The following is a 22652-nucleotide window of genomic DNA, read 5'->3' on the forward strand; positions in this document are numbered from 1 at the left end:
GGGATTACAGGCTTGAGCCACCGCACCCGGCCTCTTTTTTTTTTAAATAGAGTCTCACTTGTCGCCCAGGCTGGAGTGCAATGGCAGAATCTCTGCTCACTGCAACCTCCGCCTCCCAGGTTCAAATGATTCGCCTGCCTCAGCCTCCCAAGTAGCTGGGATTACAGGCATGCGCCATCACACCCTACTAATTTTATGTTTTTAGTAGAGATGGGGTTTCACCATGTTGGTTAGGTTGGTCTTGAACTCCTGACCTCAAGTGATCCACTCACTTTGGCCTCCCAAAGCACTGGCATTACAGGCATGAGCCATCGTGCCCAGCCTCTTTTTTTTTTTTTTAATTTTGTAGAGATGGGGTCTCACCTAGACTGTTCTCAAACTCCTGGCCCCAAGCAGTCCTCCTTCCTCAGCCTCCTAAAGTGCTAGGATCACAGGAATGAGCCAACACCCCTGGCCCCTTTAGTTCTTGATGGTCAGCATTTCAGACAACTTCTCTTTATTATTTAACTGCTCACTGTGACACACTATTAAAAGAATGAAAAGGCAACCCACAAAGTAGTAGAAGATATTTGCAGTACATGTGTCAAAGACTATTATTCAGAATATATAAAGAACTTCTACAAATCAACATGAAAAGACAAACAACCCAATACATAAGTGGGCAAAATACTCAGAAACTTCACCAAAGATATGAATTTTAATGTTGATAATAAAAACGCTTTAACTGAAGTATAATAGACATACAGCATAGTGCAAGTATTTTGAGTATACAGCATGGTGAATGTTCACAAATGCACCTGCGTGACCAGCACCCAGCTCAAGAAAGGAGATCATAACTAACACCTCCATTATCCTTCAACTTATACACCTTTCCAGCTACCACCTCTACCCACTGAGGGTAATCCCTCTTCTAACTTCCAGCACTACAGATTAGCTTGGCTTGTTTTTGTGTGTTCTGTAAATGGAATCATGAATGGAGTTATACAATGTGTACTCCTTTGAGTCTGTTGGCTTTTGCTCACAGAATGTCTGTGAAGTTCACTCATGGCTGATTTCTTCCCCTCAACCTTATGTCTGAGAGTTTCAGCCATCTTTTTGTGCATAGCTGTAGTTTGTTCATTCTCATTGCTGAGATGGGCTTTCAGGTACTTACCAGATTGAGGCTATTTTGAACAGCACTACAATGCATCTTCCAATACATGTCTTCTGGTCGACATGTGCACACATTCCTGTTAGGTAAGAAGAGTAGGTCCCTGAAATCTGGAATAATACTGAACCCAATTGCTGTCAATCTGAACATGATTCTGTTCATTTATTCCACCCACAAATGTCATACCTTTTCTGCCTTCATTAAGCACTTATCATGCACTGTGGCTGTAACTTTTGCAGTTTGAGGTGCGACAACAAAAGTAGCATGAATTTCTTTTTCTTCTTTCACAATTTCATGGATAGAAGATTTGTTCTTACTGTAGATCTTAGCAACCTCAACATACTTTTTTTTTCTTTAAGTCAAGAACTTTCACCTTTTCCCTTAAAGAAAGCACTTTAAAGCTTCCTTTTGGCATATCCAAATTGCCAGCATCAATACTCTTGCACTTTGGGGCTATTATGAAGTAAAGTAAGGGTAACTTGAACATGAGCACTGCGATACCCCGACAGTCAATCTGAAAACCAATATGGCCACTAAGTGGCAACTGGAAAGGAGTGTAGACAGTGTGGATATGCTGGGAAAAGGGATGATTCACATCCCAGGCAAGACAGAGCAGGACAGTGAGAAATGTCTTCACAATACTTAGAATAGCATGCAGTTTAAAATTTAGTAGTTACTTATTTCTGGAATTTTCCATTTAATATTTTTGCATTGCAGTTGACCATGGATAACTGAAAATGTGGAAAGCAAAACCACAGCTTTAGTAGAAATTGCCAGTTTTCCAAAGTGGTTGAATAAATGTATACTTAACAAAATATGAAAATCCAGTTGTTCACATTCTTACCAACACTTAGTATTTTCTCTTTTTCATTTTAGCAATTCTGGTAAGTATGTAATATTGATGTCTAATATTGGTTTTAAACTCCATTTTCCTGATGTCCAGTGAGGTAGAGCTTATTTACTTTTATTGGATATCTCGATAACCCTTTTGGTGAAGCTCTTATCTGAGTGTTTTGCTCACCTATATATTGAGTTGCTTGTCTTTTGCATGTTGATGTCTAAGAGTTCTTTATATATTCTGAATAACAGTCTTTTTTCTGACACATGCAGTGCAAATATCTTCTAATACTCTGTAGAAGAAGTAGGTTGCCTTTTCACTCTATTAATGGTGTGTCATGACGAGCATCTTTCATTTTATCCAAATTTAGCCCAGATTTATAAGATTTTCTTTTATGGTTAGTGATTGTATGTGCTCCTTAAGAAATCTGCCTACTTCGGGATTATGAATACGTTTGATCACATTTTCCTTTAAAAGGTAAAAACTTTTCTTGTTTAAATCTGCAATCCATTGTACATTGTGTGAGGTAAGAATTGAAATTCATTTTGGTCCATGCATCTAGGCCTGGGAAGGCCATCCTTTCCCCCACTGCTTGTGGTGTCTCTTTTCTAGGTCTGTTTTGGACTCTCTATGCTGTTCCATTGTGGAGTTTTTCTATCCTTGAGCCTACCAAGCTGTGTTGTTGTTGTTGTTGTTGTTGTTGTTGTTGTTGTTGTTGTTGTTGTTTAGACAGGAGTCTCACTCTGTCCCCCAGGCTGGAGTGCAGTGGCGTGATCTCGGCTCACTGTAACCTCTGCCTCACAGGTTCAAGTAATTCTCCTGCCTCATCCTCCCAAGTAGCTGGGATTACAGGCATGTACCACCACGCCTAGCTAATTTTTGTATTTTTAGTAGAGACAAGGTTTCAAAATGATGACCAGGCTGGTGTCAAACTCCTGACCTCAGGTGATCCACCCACCTTGGCCTCCCAAAGTGGGAGGTTGGGATTGTTAGATATGAGTTCTAAATTTCTTTTCAAAGAATCAATATGTCAGTATGTTCAATTCTTTGCCTTCTACTTTTAAACTTAACTTCCTCAAAAAGCAACCTTTTTCGATTACCTGCTCCACCCTGACTTATTCCGATTACCTATTTCACCTTGACTCACTAGGACTACCTACTCCACCCTGACTCATTCCGATTACCTGCTCCACCTTGACTCATTCCGATTACCTCTCTGTCATAACCATTTTTCCCACCAAACCACTCACCCCCCACCTCCCACTCTCTTTAAATTAGCCAATCGGAATTAGTTTAGCCTGTGCGGTCTAACCCTAGCCAACAGGGGAACGACACAGCAGCAGGGACCACGTGTGTCAGGGATAAGAACCCCTTCCCCTCCCTTGTCCAAGTGTGCGCTCACCACTGCTACAGAAGGGTGCACCTTTCTATAGAATACCTTGCCTTGCTGAGAATTAAAAAGAAAATTTTATATTCAAGTGCTATTTATTTTGTGGCACTGAAACTTTATTTGTAACAGGATTACAGGCGTGAGCCACCACGCCTGGCCCATATTGCCTTAATTATTGTAGCTTTTCATCTGGTAATCCTCCAGGTTTGTTCTACTTCAAAATGGCCTTGGCTGTTCTTGGTTCTTGCAGTTCCATATGAATTTTATAACCACCTTGTCAATTTCTGACAAGAACAACAACAAAAGAGATTAAACTTGCTGGGATCTTGATTGGGATTGCTTTGAGTGATGTCTTTATAATATTGAATGTTCTGATCCATGATATATTGAATCATTCCATTTATTTAAGTTTCCTTTCTGTAATGTTTTGCAGATTTCAATATACAATCTTATGCATATTTTGTTATATTTATATATGAATAATATACTATTTTAATAGTACCTTTAAAATTTTACTTTGTTTCTTGCACATAGAAATACTACTGAATTTTTTGTATATTGGTTTTATACAAACCAATCTAGCAAGATGGTTGCTTAAGTTTCAAAGCATGTATTTTATTTCCCCAACAGGCTGTAATTTCTAAAAGGAGATCTTGACACTGGGCTCCCAGTTTGACATACCCTAACTCCCTCACCAGTCCTTGAGATAGGTATAAATGGCCCCAATTTAAAGATACAGCAACTGAGTATCATCAATGACTCCGTTTGCTGAAGGTCACATGGCTTTTTGTGCATGACACAGCCCAAGGCCAATGCTGGAATGTCTGATTCCAAGGTCTATATTCCTTCTGCTACAGCAGACAGGGTGACTGATATTGTACCTGAGTAAATTTCTCTTTCCTCAGCACAGAACTAGGGTCACAGAAGGTGCTTAGTTGTTTTTTGTAAAAGGGCAAAAACCTTTCAAACTCATCGCTTACTTTCTCATTCTCTGTCTTCCATGAGAGCAACATATACGTGCCAAGTTGCTAAGTTCCTCCTCTAAAGAGAGTAACTCCAGACAAAGCCCTTGGGGCTTTAATTTTGCTGCTTTCTCATGTTGCAGATTAAATTTTGTCTGAGAACTATACTTTCTGCTCCCAGAGGCTTTCACCTTGTGTTACAGACACAGAGCATTGGGCACTTTGTTGGGAGTGGGGACTGGTCAGGTAAATGGATGCACAGAGGGAGAAAGAGGTTATTCAAGGCAGGGAGGAAAGGGAGGTGGGAGGCAAGAAAGAAGGAATGGAGTCCTCCTCTGACCACTTTCTGTACTAAGAGCTAGTCTGAAATTTTGGGAGGTAGGTGGTTTTTAGGAGCTCAGGTGCACAGAACTGAGGTCCTCATGGTCACTTCCTGGCACATTAGCACCAGTTTTGTCAGAGGCATTTGAACCGGAGAGACTCCATCTTGAATAGGGGCTGGGTAAAATAAGGCTGAGACCTACTGGGCTGCGTTCCCAGGAGGTTATGCATTCTTAGTCACAGGATGAGATGGCATAAGATATAGGTCATAAAGACCTGGCTGATAAAACAGCTTGTGATAAAGAAGCCAGCCCCAACCCACCAAAACCAAGATGGCAATGAAAGTGACCTCTGATTGTCTTATTTGCTCATTATGCACTAATTATAATGTATTAGCATGCTCAAAGACACTCCCACCAGCACCATGACAGTTTGCAAATGGCATGGCAACATCAGGAAGTCACCCTATATGGTCTAAAAGGGGGAGGAACACTCAGTTCCAAGAATTGCCCACCCCTTGTTTAGCATATAATCAAGAAATATATATATATCCTTAGTCCAGCAGCCCAAGTTGCTGCTCTGCCTATGGAGTAACCATCTTTTATTCTTTTACTTCCTTAATAAAGTTGCTTTCACCTTACTGTACGGACTCACTGAATTCTTTCTTGCGTGAGATCCAAGAACCCTCTCTTGGGGTCTGGATTGGGACCCCTTTCTGGTAACAGTTTTGGGCAAGAAGCCCCTTTGGTATCTCATTATTTCTCTCCTCCATCCTCCATCCATCATCCCAATTCTGTCGATGTTATGGAGTATCCAACCTAGTGCCTATGCATCCTCCCAATTTCCCTTTTAATATTTGTTTGGATGTATAACTTTTTAAAAAAATAATTTGAGGGGTGTGGTTTTAAAAATTACACGAATGAGATTTTTTTCAACAAATCTGATTTCGTTTTTCACTTGCTTCCTTTGACAGGTGCTTTTGCAGTCTATCCAGGAGGCTCCACGTAAATACCGTTTGCTCCTTGTAACTACTGCAGTATCGTCTTCCCTCATAGGAATATACCACATTTTACTTATCCATGCCCACAGGTGCAGATTACTTACTTTCTGCTCTCTTTGTGACATTTATTGGACACTCATTCATTTCCTGATTCACAAACATCTGTTGAGTGCTTTTATCCTTCAGGCAGTAATCTAGATATTGGGGTTAAATTATACTAAACTGAACACCCTTATAGCAACTATTACTCTGGGGGATTACATCTTTGAGTGAGATTGCTGGGTCAAAGGAGGTACACATACTTAATCTCAGAGTCCTGCCAGATGGATCTCCAGAAAGGCTGCATCCCTTACCCTCCTACCAACTACGCCTGCAGGTTTTTATTCTTTGCAGATTCCCCAGAATTCAGTATTAGATGACTTCCTATTGTTTTTCAATGTGATGGGTGTGACATGGTATTAAGTTGCTTTAATTTGCATTTCTTTGACTAGTGCTATGATTAAACACCTCTTTTCAAGCAATGGGGTTTCCCCATCTGAATTTTCTGTATGGACTTTGCCCATTTCCTTTAGACTTTTTGTCTTTATATTGTTGATATAAAAAAGCTCTTGGAATGCTCTAGATGTTAATTCCTCATAGGTTTTAGATACTGCAAATACATTTCCCTGTCCTGGTACCTGCCTGTCATTTTTGCTGATAGTTTTCTTCCCAATTTTTTTTTTTTTCCTGTATGCTTTCTTTCTTTCTTTTTTCTTTCTTTCTTTCTTTTTTTTTTTTTTTTTTTGAGATGGAGTTTCACTCTTGTCCCCCAGACAGGAGTGCAGTGGCATCATCTCCGCTCACTGCAACCTCTGCCTCCTGGGTTCAAGCGATTCTCCTGCCTCAGCCTCTCGAGTAGCTAAGATTACAGGCACCCACCACCACGCCCAGCTAATTTTTTTTTTTTTTTTTTTTTGTATTTTTAGTAGAGATGTGGTTTGACCATGTTGAGCAGGCTGGTCTCAAACTCCTGACTTCAGGTGATCCACCCACATTGGCCTCTCAAAGTGCTGGGATTACAGGCGTGAGCCACCATGCCCAGCCTCCTGTATGCTTTCTAATTTGAGGGTTAAGGAGATTCTCCTGCACTCCTGAGTTACAAATATATATATTCTTTTGCCTTTCATGTGTGCCTCTTTAATCCATTTAGAGTTTTTGTTTTGGAGTTTTGTTTTGTTTTTAAAATATTGTGAAGGATAGGAACCTAGCTTTCTCCATATAGTAAGGCAGTTTCCAAAATACTGTTTATTAAAAGGCTGATGCTTTCCTCATTAGATGATACCTTGATCTTATACATAATCTTCATATAGGCTGGGCGCGGTGGCTCAAGCCTGTAATCCCAGCACTTTAGGAGGCCGAGACGGGCAGATCACGAGGTCAGGAGATCAAGACCATCCTGGCTAACACGGTGAAACCCCGTCTCTACTAAAAAATACGAAAAACTAGCCGGGCGAGGTGGCAGGCGCCTGTAGTCCCAGCTACTCAGGAGGCTGAGGCAGGAGAATGGCGTAAACCCGGGAGGCGGAGCTTGCAGTGAGCTGAGATCTGGCCACTGCACTCCAGCCTGGGCAACAGAGCGAGACTCCGTCTCAAAAATTAAAAAAAAAAAAAAAAAAAAATCTTCATATATATTGGGTTCACTCCTCTATTCCTTTGATTTATTTGTCTGTTGTTGGAAAAATTGTGCCCCATTTTATCATTATGGCTATTAGAATATTTTAAAAATGCATAAGGAACACCCTCTTTGCTTTAACTTTGCTGTTAGAAGAACTCCATTCTTCCATAAAAATTTAGAATATGTCAAGCTTTTATTGTGATTGGAATCACACTGAATTTGTCAACCACTTTAGGGGAAAACTGACATCTTTACAATACTGAATCATCACATCCATCCAGGTGAAAGAATCTCATTGCCCAAGGCATCACTCAAAGTTCTTTGTTTCACAACCAAGAAAATTAAGGAGCAAGAACACCAAGGGAGAGGCTGGAGTAAAAGTTTAATAAGCGAAAGAAGAAAGTGTAAGAGTTAAAGAAAGAGGAAAGAAACAGGAAATGGGGCTGGCAGTTAAGACAGGTTTTCTTTAGATAAAACCTGAGAGAGACTCCTGGCCGATTTTGGTGAGAAGTGCTTTCTCTTACAGACTGTAGGGAAAAGAAAGAGAGATCAGACTGTTACTGTGTCTATGTAGAAAAGAAAGACATAAGAAACTCCATTTTGATCTGTACCCTGAACAACCGTTTTGCCTTGAGATGCTGTTAATCTGTAACTTTAGCCCCAACCCTGTGCTCACAGAAACATGTGTTGTATGGAATCAAGGTTTAAGGGATCTAGGGCTGTGGAGGATGTGCCTTGTTAACAATATGTTTACAGGCAGTGTGCTTGGTAACAGTCATCGCCATTCTCCATTCTCGATTAACCAGGGGCACAATGCACTGCGGAAAGTCACAGGGACCTCTGCCCAAGAAAGTCTGGGTATTGTCCAAGGTTTCTCCCCACTGAGACAGCCTGAGATATGGCCTTGTGGGAAGGGAAAGACCTGACCATCCCCCAGCCTGACACCCACAAAGGATCTGTGCTGAGGAGGATTAGTAAAAGAGAAAGGCCTCTTGCAGTTGAGATAAGAGGAAGGCCTCTGTCTCCTGCATGCCCCTGGGAATGGAATGTTTCAGTGTAAAACCCGATCGTACATTTGTTCTATTCTGAGAGGAGAAAACCACCCTGTGGCTGGAGGCAGGATATGCTGGCAGCAATGCTGCTCTGTTACACTTTGCTATGCTGAGATGTTTGGGTGGAAAGAAGCATAAATCTGGCCTATGTGCACATTCAGGCATAGTACCTTCCCTTGAACTTATTTGTGACACAGATTCCTTTGCTCACATGTTTTCTTGCTGATCTTCTCCCCACTATCACCCTGTTCCTGCCACATTCCCCTTGCTGAGATAGTAGAAATAGTAATCAATAAATACTGAGGGAACTCAGAGACCAGTGCCGGTGTGGGTCCTCTGTATGCTGAATGCTGGTCCCCTGGGCCCACTGTTCTTTCTCTATACTTTGTCTCTGTGTCTTATTTCTTTCCTCAGTCTCTTGTCCCACCTGACAAGAAACACCCACAGGTGTGGAGGTGCTGGCCCCCTTCAACAGACTAAGAGTATATATTGGTCTTAGGGTGAGGGGGCTTATCACAAGCTTGGAATGTTTATGTGTGTGGAGAAGTTTATGGTGGGGTTGGACTCTCTCTGAGAGGAGAGGAGTTTATCTTGGGATAGACATCTTTCCAGCCCAGAGTGGGGTTATCTTGGGGCTAGTATCTGTGGATGTGCCTGGTTCTGTGTATCAGCTGCAGGCGTTTTAGGGAAAACCCTCTGTGCAAGTTCCCTTATCTGAGTATGCCCAAAAAAGATAAGGGGTGTGCTCACTGAAGCCCACTGGACCTCATTTCCTTATCTGTGTTCGTAGCTTCATCTTCCAAGCTGCTCTTTTTGTTAGAAAAGAATTCTTCAGGGCCGGGCACGGTGGCTCAAGCCTGTAATCCCAGCACTTTGGGAGGCCGAGACAGGCGGATCACGAGGTCAGGAGATCGAGACCATCCTGGCTAACCCGGTGAAACCCCGTCTCTACTAAAAAATACAAAAAACTAGCCGGGCGAGGTGGTGGGCACCTGTAGTCCCAGCTACTTGGGAGGCTGAGGCAGGAGAATGGCCTAAAACCCGGGAGGCGGAGCTTGCAGTGAGCTGAGATCCGGCCACTGCACTCCAGGCTGGGCGATAGAGCGAGACTCCGTCTCAAAAAAAAAAAAAAAAAAAAGAAAAGAATTCTTCTGAGGCCTTGTCCTAACTATCTGCCTAACTTGTTCCTTCCTCTCTCCTCTCTCACAGGCATATGGTGGTGTCTCTCCATTTACTTGGGATTCCTCTTACATCATTTCACAGTATTTTCTTTATAAAGGTCTTATACATTTTTTTTTGAGATGGACTCTCACTTTTGTCACCCAGACTGGAGTGCAATGGCATGATCTCGGCTCACTGCAACCTCTGCCTCCCAGGTTCAAGCGATTCTCCTGCCTCAGCTTCTCCAGTAACTGGGATTATAGGTATGCAACACCACACCCAGCTAATTTTTGTATTTTTAGTAGAGACGGGGTTTCTCCAAGTTGGCCAGGCTGGTCTTGAACCCCTGACCTCAGGTGATCCACCCACCCCAGCCTCCCAAAGTGCTGGGATTACAGGCATGAGCCACTGTGCCCGGCCAGGTCTTATACATTCTTTAACAGATTAATTCCTAGATATTCACTAGATTTGTCTTCATTATAAATGGTGTTTTATTTTCTATTACTTTTTCCTTGTTGGTTATTACTAATATAAAGAAATGCTACTGATTTTTGTATGTTGATCTTATATCTGGCAACATTTAATTTCACTGCTTCCAGCCCTAGAAATAATGTGTCTCAAAGTTCCCATTAAGTGCAATATCTGCTGTTAAACAGACTTCAGATAGATGTTATTAATTAAAATAAATTCCAATGTATTTCTAGTTATATTGTCATATATATCGTGTCTCAAAAGATCTGTAATTTACAAAATACATTTTCTGCATCTATAGAAAAGTTCATTGGACTTTTCTTAGTTTCTCAATTTACTGTCATTATTGTGATGAATGATATTGAGAAATTTTCCATTTTTTTGCATTTAAAATTTTTGTTTTCCTTTTCATTTTTAAAATTTTCTATTGAGGCATAACTTCACATACTATCAGACACAAATCTTAAGAATACAGGTCAATAAATGATCACATATTCATACGCCCTTGTAACCACCACCATGCCCAAGATAGAAAACATTTCTAGTACTCCACCAAGCACTCTTATTTCCTCCGCCAGTAGTTAGCACTTCCCCCTAAAATGCTTGCCATTTTGAATTTCATGTACATAAAACCACATACTTATTATTGTGTGTTTGGTGTCTTTTACTGAACATTTTAGGTAGAGTTTAGTGACTCCTTGTTCTACCCTCTGCCCCACTCTGGGTGGCCCAGTGAGCTTCTGCCATTTCCCAATATAAAGTTTCTTTCTGGACAGCAGTTCATTCATTCAAGTATTTCTTAAGCATCTCCTGTGTGACAGGCTCTCTCCTGGCTGTGTAGTATTCAATAAAACAAAACAAAAGCTTTGCCCTTATACAGCTTACATTCCAATAGGGAGTTAGAAAAGCATAAGTCTGAAATCTTCAATGTGAGTAATGAAATAAATCATCAAGACTGCCGAGTGGGCTGAGCTGGGATTAGACATGATGAATGTATAAAATCAGAAAGATGCTATGACCTTCTCCAGCAGCACTCAGAAGCCTGGGAAGAGATAAAGTCAGCAATAGAGGGTTGGAAATTAAAATGAGGAAAAAAAAAACAGTAACTCTTTGGCTTGATTTTCCAGCAATATATTCTAATCTCTAGAGGTTATTGCCACAACTGTTCTGCTCAATTTTAACACAATATAGTAATGCCCAGACTAATCCAGTGGTCAGCTTTTTGGCACAAACAGAAACTAGGAAATGAAAAAGATTTTAGTGAGGCCTCTAAGCTTTAGGAAAACATGGGTGTTATCCAGCCTTTGCCATCCCTAGCATCTCACTCAGATAAGAGCATGTAAAATTAGACAACAGATTCGGAGAATGAAGATGCACAGAGACCATCAGAAAGTGACGGCTAACAGGAAGAGAAGAGAAAGTAGATGAACACCTTGCAAGGCAAATGGAGCTAAAAAATATAGGAGTCAGAGAGCACAGTCTTTAACTCTTAAGGGGTTAGCATCCTGATTCAGGCTCCTTGTGAACATTTCCAAATTATCACATGGTGCAATAACTTGACATGATAGACCTGGAAAAGAAGAGTTATTTATATTTAGTCTAATTCATTTATGAACTCAAGGATAGATGTGATGTTGTCCTCTAGAGAGAATTCTCTGCCCCACCCCCTACTGCCAATGATATTTTTAAGTTGTCATAATTGGAGAAAAAAACTTAAATTATTATGAATATAAACCACATGATCAGTAGTTTTTTTTTTTTTTTTTTTGAGATGGAGTCTTGCTCTGTCGCCCAGGCTGGAGTGCAGTGGCCCGATCTCAGCTCACTGCAAGCTCCGCCTCCCGGGTTTATGCCATTCTCCTGCCTCAGCCTCCTGAGTAGCTGGGACTACAGGCGCCCGTCACCTCGTCCAGCTAGTTTTGTTTTGTATTTTTTAGTAGAGATGGGGTTTCACCGTGTTAGCCAGGATGGTCTCGATCTCCTGACCTTGTGATCCGCCCGTCTCAGCCTCCCAAAGTGCTGGGATTACAGGCTTGAGCCACCGCGCCCGGCGATCAGTAGTTCTTAACTTTTAGAGTCTTAGGCCCTCTCCCTAGAAAAAGAAGTCATTTATTTACACATAAAGAAAATTTTGCACACAATTACAGGACTCTGACGCCTAGCTTTGAACTTCAGCCTGCAATCTCTGACTTATATGTAATACTCTCATTTATTAGTGATACAAAAAAATAATAAATACTGTTACTATTCTTATTCCACTTTGCCAAAGTTAGTGAATCTTCCATGATACCCTCTCAGTTATACTTCTTAATAACAATGAGCTTAAAACCCATGTTTATAAATACAGTGTAATCCTGGTTAATCTTCCCCAGCTCCACTTCATTGCTAAGTAATTTATGCAGGGCTATATTTATTCTATATTTATTCATCTGTTCAGTGCACCACCCTGTGGCCTCACCTACCTGGAGACACCCTGGCCTGATCTCAGCTTCTTCCCATCCTCAGGCCTGTGGACCCAGGTCACAGCATGCCTCCTGCCCAGGTGCACCTGACTGCTGAATCCCTACTTCCCACCTCTATCCAAATTCCCCTACAGTTTTCCTAATTCCAATTTCTTTATTAAATGTAAGAATAATGTCCTCCTTTATGGAGAGGTACTGTGACATCATCTCTGCCCAGAGTGTACTTGAACAGCAGCCCTGATTGTCCAGGAGAGTTTCCAGGACTCGACAGTCACTGAAAAGCTCTCCGTGCAGCTTTTAGATGACTTAATATCTGTATATTACAGCTCATGTCTCTGCTCTTAAGGAAGCCTCTCAGGCTCTGCTCAGAGCCCATCTGCTTGCACAACACACAGAATCCTAAGAAATTCATGCATTTTTTGTTGACAAAGATTAAAAGCAAAATGACGAAAGCTGGCGTATATGGGGATATGAGTAACACTGCATTGCCTGTGTGTGTGTGTGCACGCATGTATGTCATCTTTGAAATCCAGGGCGCATTTCACACATATAGTATGTCTCAATATACTGGCCATACTTCACATGCTCAATAGCCACTGTGGACAATGGTCACATATTGGATGGCACATCTTTAGAAAGTTAATCACACAAAGGCCTTATATATAAGGGCTCTTAGAGGAATTACTCCATCAAGAAGTGAATCTAGGAAGGAAAAATGGATATAAGAAGTAAATGTAGAGTGATGTCACTTAAGATAGTGGGGTAGGAGAAAACAGCCTTCACCTCCAAACAACAAAACAAATATAGACAGCTATCCACAAACCAAAATAGCCCTGGGAGGGCTCAAAAGCCCATTACCCAGCACTTTGGGAGGCCAAGGCGGGTGGATCACAAGGTCAAGAGATCAAGATCATCCTGTTCCACATGGTAAAACCCCGTCTCTACTAAAAATACAAAAATTAGCTGGGCATGGTGGTGCATGCCTGTAGTCCCAGCTACTCGGGAAGTTGAGGCAAGAGAATCGCTGAACACAGGAGGTGGAGGTTGCAGTGAGCCAAGATCACACCACTGCACTCCAGCCTGGGGGATAAAGCGAGACTCTATTTCAAAAAAAATAAATAAATAAATAAATAAAGCCCATTAAAGAATCTGCAGCAACACAATAGAGAAAAAACAAACAAACAAACAAACAAAAAAACAAAACAGAATACCTACACAGAAAGGATTGCTTGTGAGCCTGGCAGAACAGAGATGCCAGAAAATGGTTAGAAACAAAGAAGAAAGGCAGAGGCTACTGGCATCAGCCATATGGTAGAAGCCATCCTGTCCCCAACAGCCTGCTTCTCAGGGTATAACAGCATCTTCTGCCCTGGTGTTAACCACAGCCATTACCACTGGCAATATGAAAGAGGAAGAAACTCTTGGGTTTTCCCTGCCCAAGAAACAAATGCTGTTGTGTGCCTTCAAGGCAAAGCCACCATCTCCCCTCTTGGGTGTGACCCTGACACATAAGCCTCAACTGCCTCATAAGTGACTACACTGCAGACACCAGGCTCTGTGGCTGTACCTCACCCACCCGTGTGTCAGACACCAGAGACATAGCCATAGAACAAGCTTACACCCCAGAGCCCAGAATCAAGGTCTCTCTGCACATGTATGTGCCCATCCTCCAGGCACCAGCTCAGCTGCTATAGAGAACTTCGTCCTGCCCTGACCCCGGAGCCACTGTAACTCTGACCATGTCTGTGCTCCCATTCTTGGCTGACACTTCACAAGTGCTCACATCTCATATATTGTTACCAATGCAGCAGCAGGGGTGCCTTCTCCCAGGCACCAGCAGACCCCAGAGCCATAGTTCCTCCACACATGTCCAAGCTTCAGATCTCAGCTCTATAGCTACTCCAGGGTACCATGCATCAATACTGATGCTGCTGCCAATGCAAATCAGCCCACAAGCTGGATGCAGTACCAAAAGGGAACTCCTCTCCACAACTTCCCCAGTTGGAGAAAAAGACGTTGAGAGGATCTTAGCAGCTATTACCAGTGAAACTGAAAGAACACATTCCTCAGCCCTGGGCCCAGTACAAACACACCATATATCTCAACTTTGGAAAAACACCACCCGGAGAGACCCCCAATAAGGTCACAACCGTTTGTGGTTTTATTGAAAGCACAGGAACCAATAGAAAACTGTTGAATGTATAACTTAAAATGTAAACCAATTGCAATGCTGTAACCAAAAGAATTCCCTTGTTCCTCTGTAACCTTACATATCCTGTTTACATCGGGCTATAAAAAGCGAGCACACGCATTGTTCGGGGCCCTCTTGTATGTTGTGGAACGGAGGGACCAAGTTCGAACTTGCAGTAAAGATCCTTGCCGCTTGGCTTTGACTCTGGACTCTGGTGGTCTTCTTCGGGGAATAAACGGTCTGGGCATAACAAAACCCCAACAATCTTCACCACCAACCACTGCAGGCATCCACACTGTTGGCCACTTGCAATCTTCAGCAACATCAACACCTGAGCTTACAGAGCTGCACAGAGACCACACAACAGTGGCACCCTCACTGGTGTCAGAACTGCTACACAGCATCCAGGAAGTGCCTTCACACCTCCAAGTAGAAGATCTTTCCACATTGAAACTAGCCCATAAAGTCTGAAAGGAATTGACCTTAACAAATGTGCAGAATTCAACATAAGGCAGCAAGAAACATGAAAAGCCAAGAATACATATCACCACATATTAGTCCATTTGCATTGCTATAAAGGAATACATGAGGCTGGGTAGCTTATATACAAAGAGGCTTATTTTGGCTTATGGTTCTTCAGACTGTACAAGAAGCATGGCACCAGCACCTGTTTCTGGTGAGGCCTTGGGAGGCTATTACTCATGGCAGAAAGCAAACGGGGAGCAGATATATTACTTGGCAATAGGGGGAGTAAGAGAAAGATGGAGGTCTCATACTCTTTTAAACAACCAGGTCTCATATGAACTAATAGAGCAAGAACCCGCTCATTATCATAGGGTGGGCACCAAGTCATTCATGAGGGATCTGCCCCCATGGTGTAAAACCTCTCCCAAGGCCCCACCTCCAACATGGTGAATTACATTTCAAAATAAGATTTGGAGGGGACAAATATCCAAAATATATTATTCCTCTCTGGTCCCCCAGATCTCATCATGTCTTGCTCATACTGCAGAATACAATCCGTTTCCAGTAGTCTCCCGAAGTCTTAACTTGTTCCAAACAGCAACTCAAAAGTCTCATCTCAGAGTCAAGGCAAATTCCTTAGAGTTATGAGGCTGTGTGATCAAAAATAAGTTATTTACGTCCAAGATACAATGATAGTACAAGCATTGGGTAAACATTCCCTTTCCAAAAAGTAGAAATCTTCCAAAAGAAAGCGACAACAGGTACCATGCAAGTCCAAAACCCAACAGGGCAGACATTAAACCTTAAAGCTCCAAAATAATCTCCCTTGACTCCATGTTCCACATCCTGAGCACATTGGTGCAAGAGGTAGGCCCTCCAAGGCCCGGATAGCTCCATCACCATGGCTTTGTTGGGTACAGGTCACGTGGCTCTACTTTCATGGGTTGGAGTAGAATGTCTGCAGCTTTTCCAGGCTGAGAGTGCATACTGCTGGTGGCTCTACCATTCTGGAGGTCTGGAGGGTGTTAGCCCAGTTTGCACAGTTCTACTAGGTAGTCCCCTAGTGGAGACTCTGTATGGGGGCTCCAATCCCACATTTCTCCTCATCATTGCCTTACTAGAGGCTCTCTGTAGGGGCTCTGCCCTTGTGACAGGTTTCTACCCAGGCACCCAGGATTCCCCATACATCTTCTGAAATATAGGCGGAAGCTGCCAAGTCTCCATAACTCTTGCATTATGCACACCTGCAGATCTAATACCATGTGGAAGCCCCAAGGCTTATGACTTGCACTCTTTGGAGTGGCAAGCTGTTATCTAGGGCTGTTTGAGTCAAGGCTGGAGCCTGTGCTGCAAGTATGCGGGGAGCAGCATTGCAAGGTAAGACAGCACAGGTCAACTGTGCCCTGGGCCTGACCCCTAAAACCTGTCTCTCCTTTTAGGCCTCTGGGCTTGTGATGGGAAGGGTGGCCTGGAAGATTTCTGAAATGCCTTTTCCCCTTTTTACTGAATATTAGCACTTGACTCCTTTTTAGTCATGCTAATCTCTCTAGAAGAGTTTGTTCCCCAGCCTGCATGGATCCTTCTCTTTTGGATTCCTCTCCTGAAGATGGTCTTTCCTTCTCTACCATATGAGCAGGCTGAGGATTTTTGCTCCCATATATGACTGTAGGTTGTTAGAAGTAGCCATGCCACTTCTGGAATGCTTTGCTGCTTAGAAACTTTTTCCGCCAGATATCCTAGGTCATCACTCTTAAGTTTAGCCGTCCATAAAGTCCTAGGACATGAATAAAATGCAGTTAAGTTATTTGCTAGGGAGTAACAAGGGTGAATTTTGCTCCAGTCCTCAGTAAGTTTCTCATTTCCATCTGAGACCTTGTCAGCCTAGACTTTACGGTCCATATTTCTGTCTGCATTTTGGTCACAACCACTTAACCAGTCTCTAATAAGTTCCAAAGTTTCCCGTATCTTCCTGTCTTCTTCTGAGCCCTCCAAACTCCTTCAATCTCTGCCTGTTACCCAGTTCCAAAGCCATTTGCACATTTTCAGGTATCTTTATAGCAATACCTCACTACCCAGTACTAATGTTTCTGTATTAGTCCATTTTGCATTGTTATAAAGGAATGCCTGAGGCTAGGTAATTTATAAAGAAAAGAAGTTTATTTTGGTTTATGGTTCTGTAGACTGTACAAGAAGCATGACATCAGCATCTGCTTCTGGTGAGGCCTCAGGAAGCTATTACTCATGGTAGAAGGTAAAGGGGCATGTCACATGGTGAGAGGAAGCAAGAGATTGTGGGGAGGTCCCAGACTCTTTAATAACCAGATATCACATGAACTAATAGAGCAAGAACTTACTCTATAGTTCTTTACTCATTACTGTGGGAAGACCACCAAGCCATTCATGAGTGATCTCTCCCTGTGATCCAAATACCTCCGGGCCCCACCTTGAAAATTGGAGATTACATTTTAACATAAGATTTAGAGGAGACAAATATCCGAAGTATGCCACGCCATAAAACAAACAAAAAACCAATAATCTCCCAGTAGCTGACCCAAAAGAAATGGAGATATATAAATTGCCTGACAAAGAATTCAAAATAATTGTTATAAGGAAGCTCAGAGAATTTCAATAAAAATGCAGAAAAACAATTCAATTAAATCAGAGAAACATAAATGAACAAAATAGATCAAAATCATATACAAAATAAACAGAGATTGAAATCATATGCAAAAATAAAAATTCTGGAGCTAAAGAATTTGGTGAATGTAATGCGAAGTGCAACAGAGAGCATCAACAGCAGAATTAATAAAGCAAAAGAAAAATCTGTGAATTCAAAGATAGGTTATATGAAAGTATAAGTCAGAGGAGAAAAAAGAAAAAAACTTTAAAAATGAAGAAAGCTTAAAGAATGTATGGGGCAGCATCAGGAGAACAAATATTTAAATTATGGATGACCAAGAAGCAGAAGAGAAGAAAAACAACAACAACAACAAAAAAAAAAAAAAACCAGAAAGCTTATCTAAAAAAATAAAAGCTTCCTGGGGCATAAGGGGCACCAAAGAAAATAAATGAACAAATAAATAAAAGTTAGAAATTTCCCAAATCTGGGGAAAGATATAAATATTGAGGTATAGGGAGGTCAAAAGTCTCCAATCAAATTCAATCCAAATAAGACTGCACCAAGCCATATTATGATCAAACTGTCAAAAATCAAAGACAAAGAGAGGATCCTGAAAGCAGCAAGAAAAAAGAAGCATATCACATACAAGAAGGCCCTAACAAGGCTGGCAGTGGATTTCTCAGAAGAAACCTTACAGGCCAGGAGAGAGTGGGATGATATAGTCAACATGCTGAAGGGAAAAATTCCCTGCAAACCAATAATACTTTACCTGACAAAGCTGTCCTTTAGGAAATGATAAAGACTTCCCAGAAAAGAAAAGCTGAGTGAGTTTGTCACCACTGGACATACCTTACAAGAAATGCTAAAGGGAATTCTTTAACCTGAAAGAAAAGGATGTTAACAAGTAACATGAAAACATATAAAAGTATAAAATTCACTGGTAAAAGTAAGTACAGTCAAATTCACAATACCCTAATACTGAAATGGCAGTGTGCAAATCACTTATACCTTTAGTATGAAGGTTAAGGCTGGGCATGGAGGCTCACGCCTGTAATCCCAGCACTTTGGGAGGCCAAGGTGGGTGGATCACCTGAGGTCAGGAGTTTGAGACCAGCCTGGACAACCTGGTGAAACCCCATCTCTACTAAAAATACAAAAATTAGCTGCATGTAGTGGCACACGCTTGTGTCCCAGCTACTCAGGAGACTGAGGCAGGAATCACTTGAACCCAGGAGGTGGAGGTTGCAGTGAGCCAAGATCATGCCATTGCACTCCAGCCTGGGTGACAAGAGTGAAACTCCATCTCAAAAAAAAGCAGGGGAGGGGGGTGAAAAGACCAAACTATTAAAAAGAATAACAACTACAACGATTTGTTAAGGGATACACAATATAAAAAGATGTAAATTATTACACAAACATATAAAATGTAGTTGGAGGGGCACTGGAGTAAAAGCGTAGAGGTTTTTGTGATCAAGGTTAAGTTGTTATCAGCTTAAAATAGCCCATTGTAACTATTTGATGTTTTATGTAAGCCTATGGTAACCACAAAGCAAAAATCTATAGTAGATACAGAAAAGATAAAAAGTAAAGAATCAAAGCATGCCACTAGAGAAAACCATCTAATCACAAAGGAAAAGAGCAAGTGAGCAAGAAAGGAAGAAAGGATCTACAAAATAACCAGTAAACAATGAGCAAAATTACAGTAGTAAGTCCTTACCTATTAATAATTACCTTGAATGTAAATGGATGAAATTCTCTAATAAAAAGAGTGGCTGAATTGATTTAAAAAAAGGAAAAAAACAGACTCAACTACATGCTACCTACAAGAGACTCAGTTTGCCTTTAAGAACACACATAAATTGAAAGTGGAGGGATGGAAAAAGATATTTCATACAAATGGAAACCAAAAGAGAGCAGAGATAGCTATATTTACATCAGATAAAATAGACTTTAATTCAGGAGAACATTGACTACATAAAAAAAGAGACTAAGTTAAAAACTACAAAAAGAGACAAAGGTCATTATATAATGATAAAGGAGTCAATTCATCAAGATGATAAAATAATTACAAATATATATACCCTCAACCTCAGAGCCTCTAAATATATAATGCAAATATTAATAGACCTGAAGAGAGACATAGACTGCAATACAATAACAGTAAGGGAACTTAATACCTCCACTTTCAACAATGGACAGATCATCCAGACACAAAGTCAATACAGAAATATTGAACTTGAGCTACACTTTAGACAAAATGGACCTAATGGACATATACAGAACATTCTACACAGCATAAGCAGAATATATTCTCAAGAGCACAGAGAACCTTCTACAAGATAGATTATATGCTAGGCCACAAAACAAGTGTTAACAAATTTAAGAAAACTGAAATCACATCAGGTATCTTTTCCAATCACAATGGCATGAAATTGGAAATCAATAGGAGGAATTTTGAAAATTTACAAGCATGTGGAAATTAAACAACATGCTCCTAAACAACTAGTGATTGAAGAAGAAATTACAAGGAAAATTTAAAAATATTTTGAAACAAATGAAAGTGGAAACACAACATGCCAAAACATATGAGATGTAGCAAAAGCAGTTCTAAGATGGAAGTTTATAGCAATAAATGCCTACATCAAAAAAGAAGGATCTTAAATAGACAACCTAACATCATACCTCCACAAACTAGAAAAAGAGAACAAATTAAGGTTCAAATTAGCACAAGAAAGGAAATAATAAAGATCAGAGCAGAAATAAATGAAATGTACTAGAAAAACAGTAGAAAAGATCAAAGAAACTAGGAGTTGATGTTTTGAAAAGAGCAAAATCAACGGAGCTTTAGTTAGACTAAAAAAAGAGAAGACCCAAATATACAAAATCAGAAATGAAAGATGAAACATTACAACTGATATCACAGAATATAAAAGTTCATAAGAGCCTGCTATGAACAGTGATGTGCCAACAAATTGGATAAACTAGAAGAAATGGATGAACTCCTAGATATATATAACCTAGGAAGACTAAATCATGAAGAAATAGAAAATCTGAACACAGCAATAACAAGTGAGAATATTGAATCAGTAATAAAAAGTCTCCCATCAAAGAAAAGCCTCACAACCTGATGCTTCACTGCTGAATTCTACCAAACATTTAAAGTACTAATACCAACCCTTCCCAAGTGCTCCAAAAACATGCAGAGGAAGGAATACTTCCAAATTTATTGAATAAGGCCAGCATTACCCTGAAACTAAAGTCAGACAAGGACACTGCAAGAAAAAAATATATTACAGAAATTCCAGGAGGGTGAGCGAGTGCTGTGCTTTCATGGGCCTCTTCTTTATGAAGCAAAGTGTGTAAAGGTTGCCATAAAGGACAAACAAGTGAAATACTTTTTACATTACAGTGGTTGGAATAAAAATTGGGATGAGTGGGTTCCAGAGAGCAGAGTACCCAAATACGTGGACACCAATTTGCAGAAACAGCGAGAACTTCAAAAAGCCAGTCAGGAGCAGTAAGCATAGGGGAAGATGAGAGGGGCTGCCCCAGGAAAGAAGACATCTGGTCTGCAACAGAAAAATGTTGAAGTGAAAACAAAAAAGAACAAACAGAAAACACCTGGAAATGGAGATGGTGGCAGTACCAGTGAGACCCCTCAGCCTCCTCGGAAGGAAAGGGCCCAGGTAGATCCTACTGTTGAAAATGAGGAAACATTCATGAACAGAGTTGAAGTTAAAGTAAAGATTCCTGAAGAGCTAAAACTGTGGCTTGTTGATGACTGGGACTTAATTACCAGGCAAAAACAGCTCTTTTATCTTCCTGCCAAGAAGAATGTGGATTCCATTCTTGAAGATTATGCAAATTACAAGAAATCTCATGGAAACACAGATAATAAGAAGTATGCAGTTAATGAAGTTGTGGCAGAGTTAAAAGAATACTTCAACGTAATGTTGGACACCCAGCTACTCTACAAATTTGAGAGACCACAGTATGCCGAAATTCTTGCAGATCATCCTGATGCTCCCACGTCCCAGGTGTATGGAGCACCACATCTCCTCAGATTATTTGTACGAATTGGAGCAATGTTGGCCTATACATCTCTGGATGAGAAGAGCCTTGCTTTATTACTCAATTATCTTCACGATTTCCTAAACTACCTGGCAAAGAATTCTGCAACTTTGTTTAGTGCCAGAGATTATGAAGTGGCTCCTCCTGAGAACCATCGGAAAGCTGTGTGAGAGGCACTCTCACTCACTTATGTTTGGATCTCTGTAAACACATTTTTGTTCTTAGTCTATCTCTTGAACAAATGATGGGCTTTGAAGATGTTAGTGTATAACAATTGATGTTTGTTTTCTGTTTGATTTTTAAACAGAGAAAATAAAAGGGGTAATAGGTCCTTTTTTCTTTTCTTTTTTTTTTTTTCATTTCAAATTTGCTGCCAGTGTTTTCAATGATGGACAACAGAGGGATATGCTGTAGAGTGTTTTATTACCTAGTTGACAAAGCTGCTTTTGAATGCTGGTGGTTCTATTCCTTTGACACTACATACTTTTATAATATGTGTTAATGCTATATGACAAAATGCTCTGATTCCTAGTGCCAAAGGTTCAATTCAGTGTATATAAACTGACCACACTCATCCATTTGCGCTCCTTTTTTTTTTTTCAATGGTGCTTAAAGAGCCCATCATTTGCAAGTCACCCATGTTGTTACTTAGGAATTTTATCTTTGCTCAAATTGTTGAAGAATGGTGGCTTGTTTCATGGTTTTTGTATTTGTGTCTAATGCACGTTTTAACATGATAGACGCAATGCATTGTGTAGTTAGTTTTCTGGAAAAGTCAATCTTTTAGGAATTGTTTTTCAGATCTTCAATAAATTCTTTCTTTAAATTTCAAAATATATATATA

At 40.8% G+C, this 22652-nt stretch overlaps 1 pseudogene across 1 annotated transcript in view; it reads left to right on the top strand.

The window, feature by feature from the left end:
• LOC105518559 overlaps positions 1-22136 on the top strand; it is a 24432-nt pseudogene extending 2296 nt beyond the window's left edge. The window contains exon 2 of the transcript XR_001002850.1: positions 21034-22136. The product of XR_001002850.1 is annotated as a mortality factor 4-like protein 1 pseudogene (transcript). The remainder of the gene's footprint in view (positions 1-21033) is intronic.
• The last annotated feature ends 516 nt before the right edge of the window (positions 22137-22652 follow it).

The sequence above is a fragment of the Colobus angolensis genome, unplaced genomic scaffold (genome assembly GCF_000951035.1).
Source record: "Colobus angolensis palliatus isolate OR3802 unplaced genomic scaffold, Cang.pa_1.0 Scaffold32, whole genome shotgun sequence".
NCBI lineage: Eukaryota > Metazoa > Chordata > Mammalia > Primates > Cercopithecidae > Colobus > Colobus angolensis.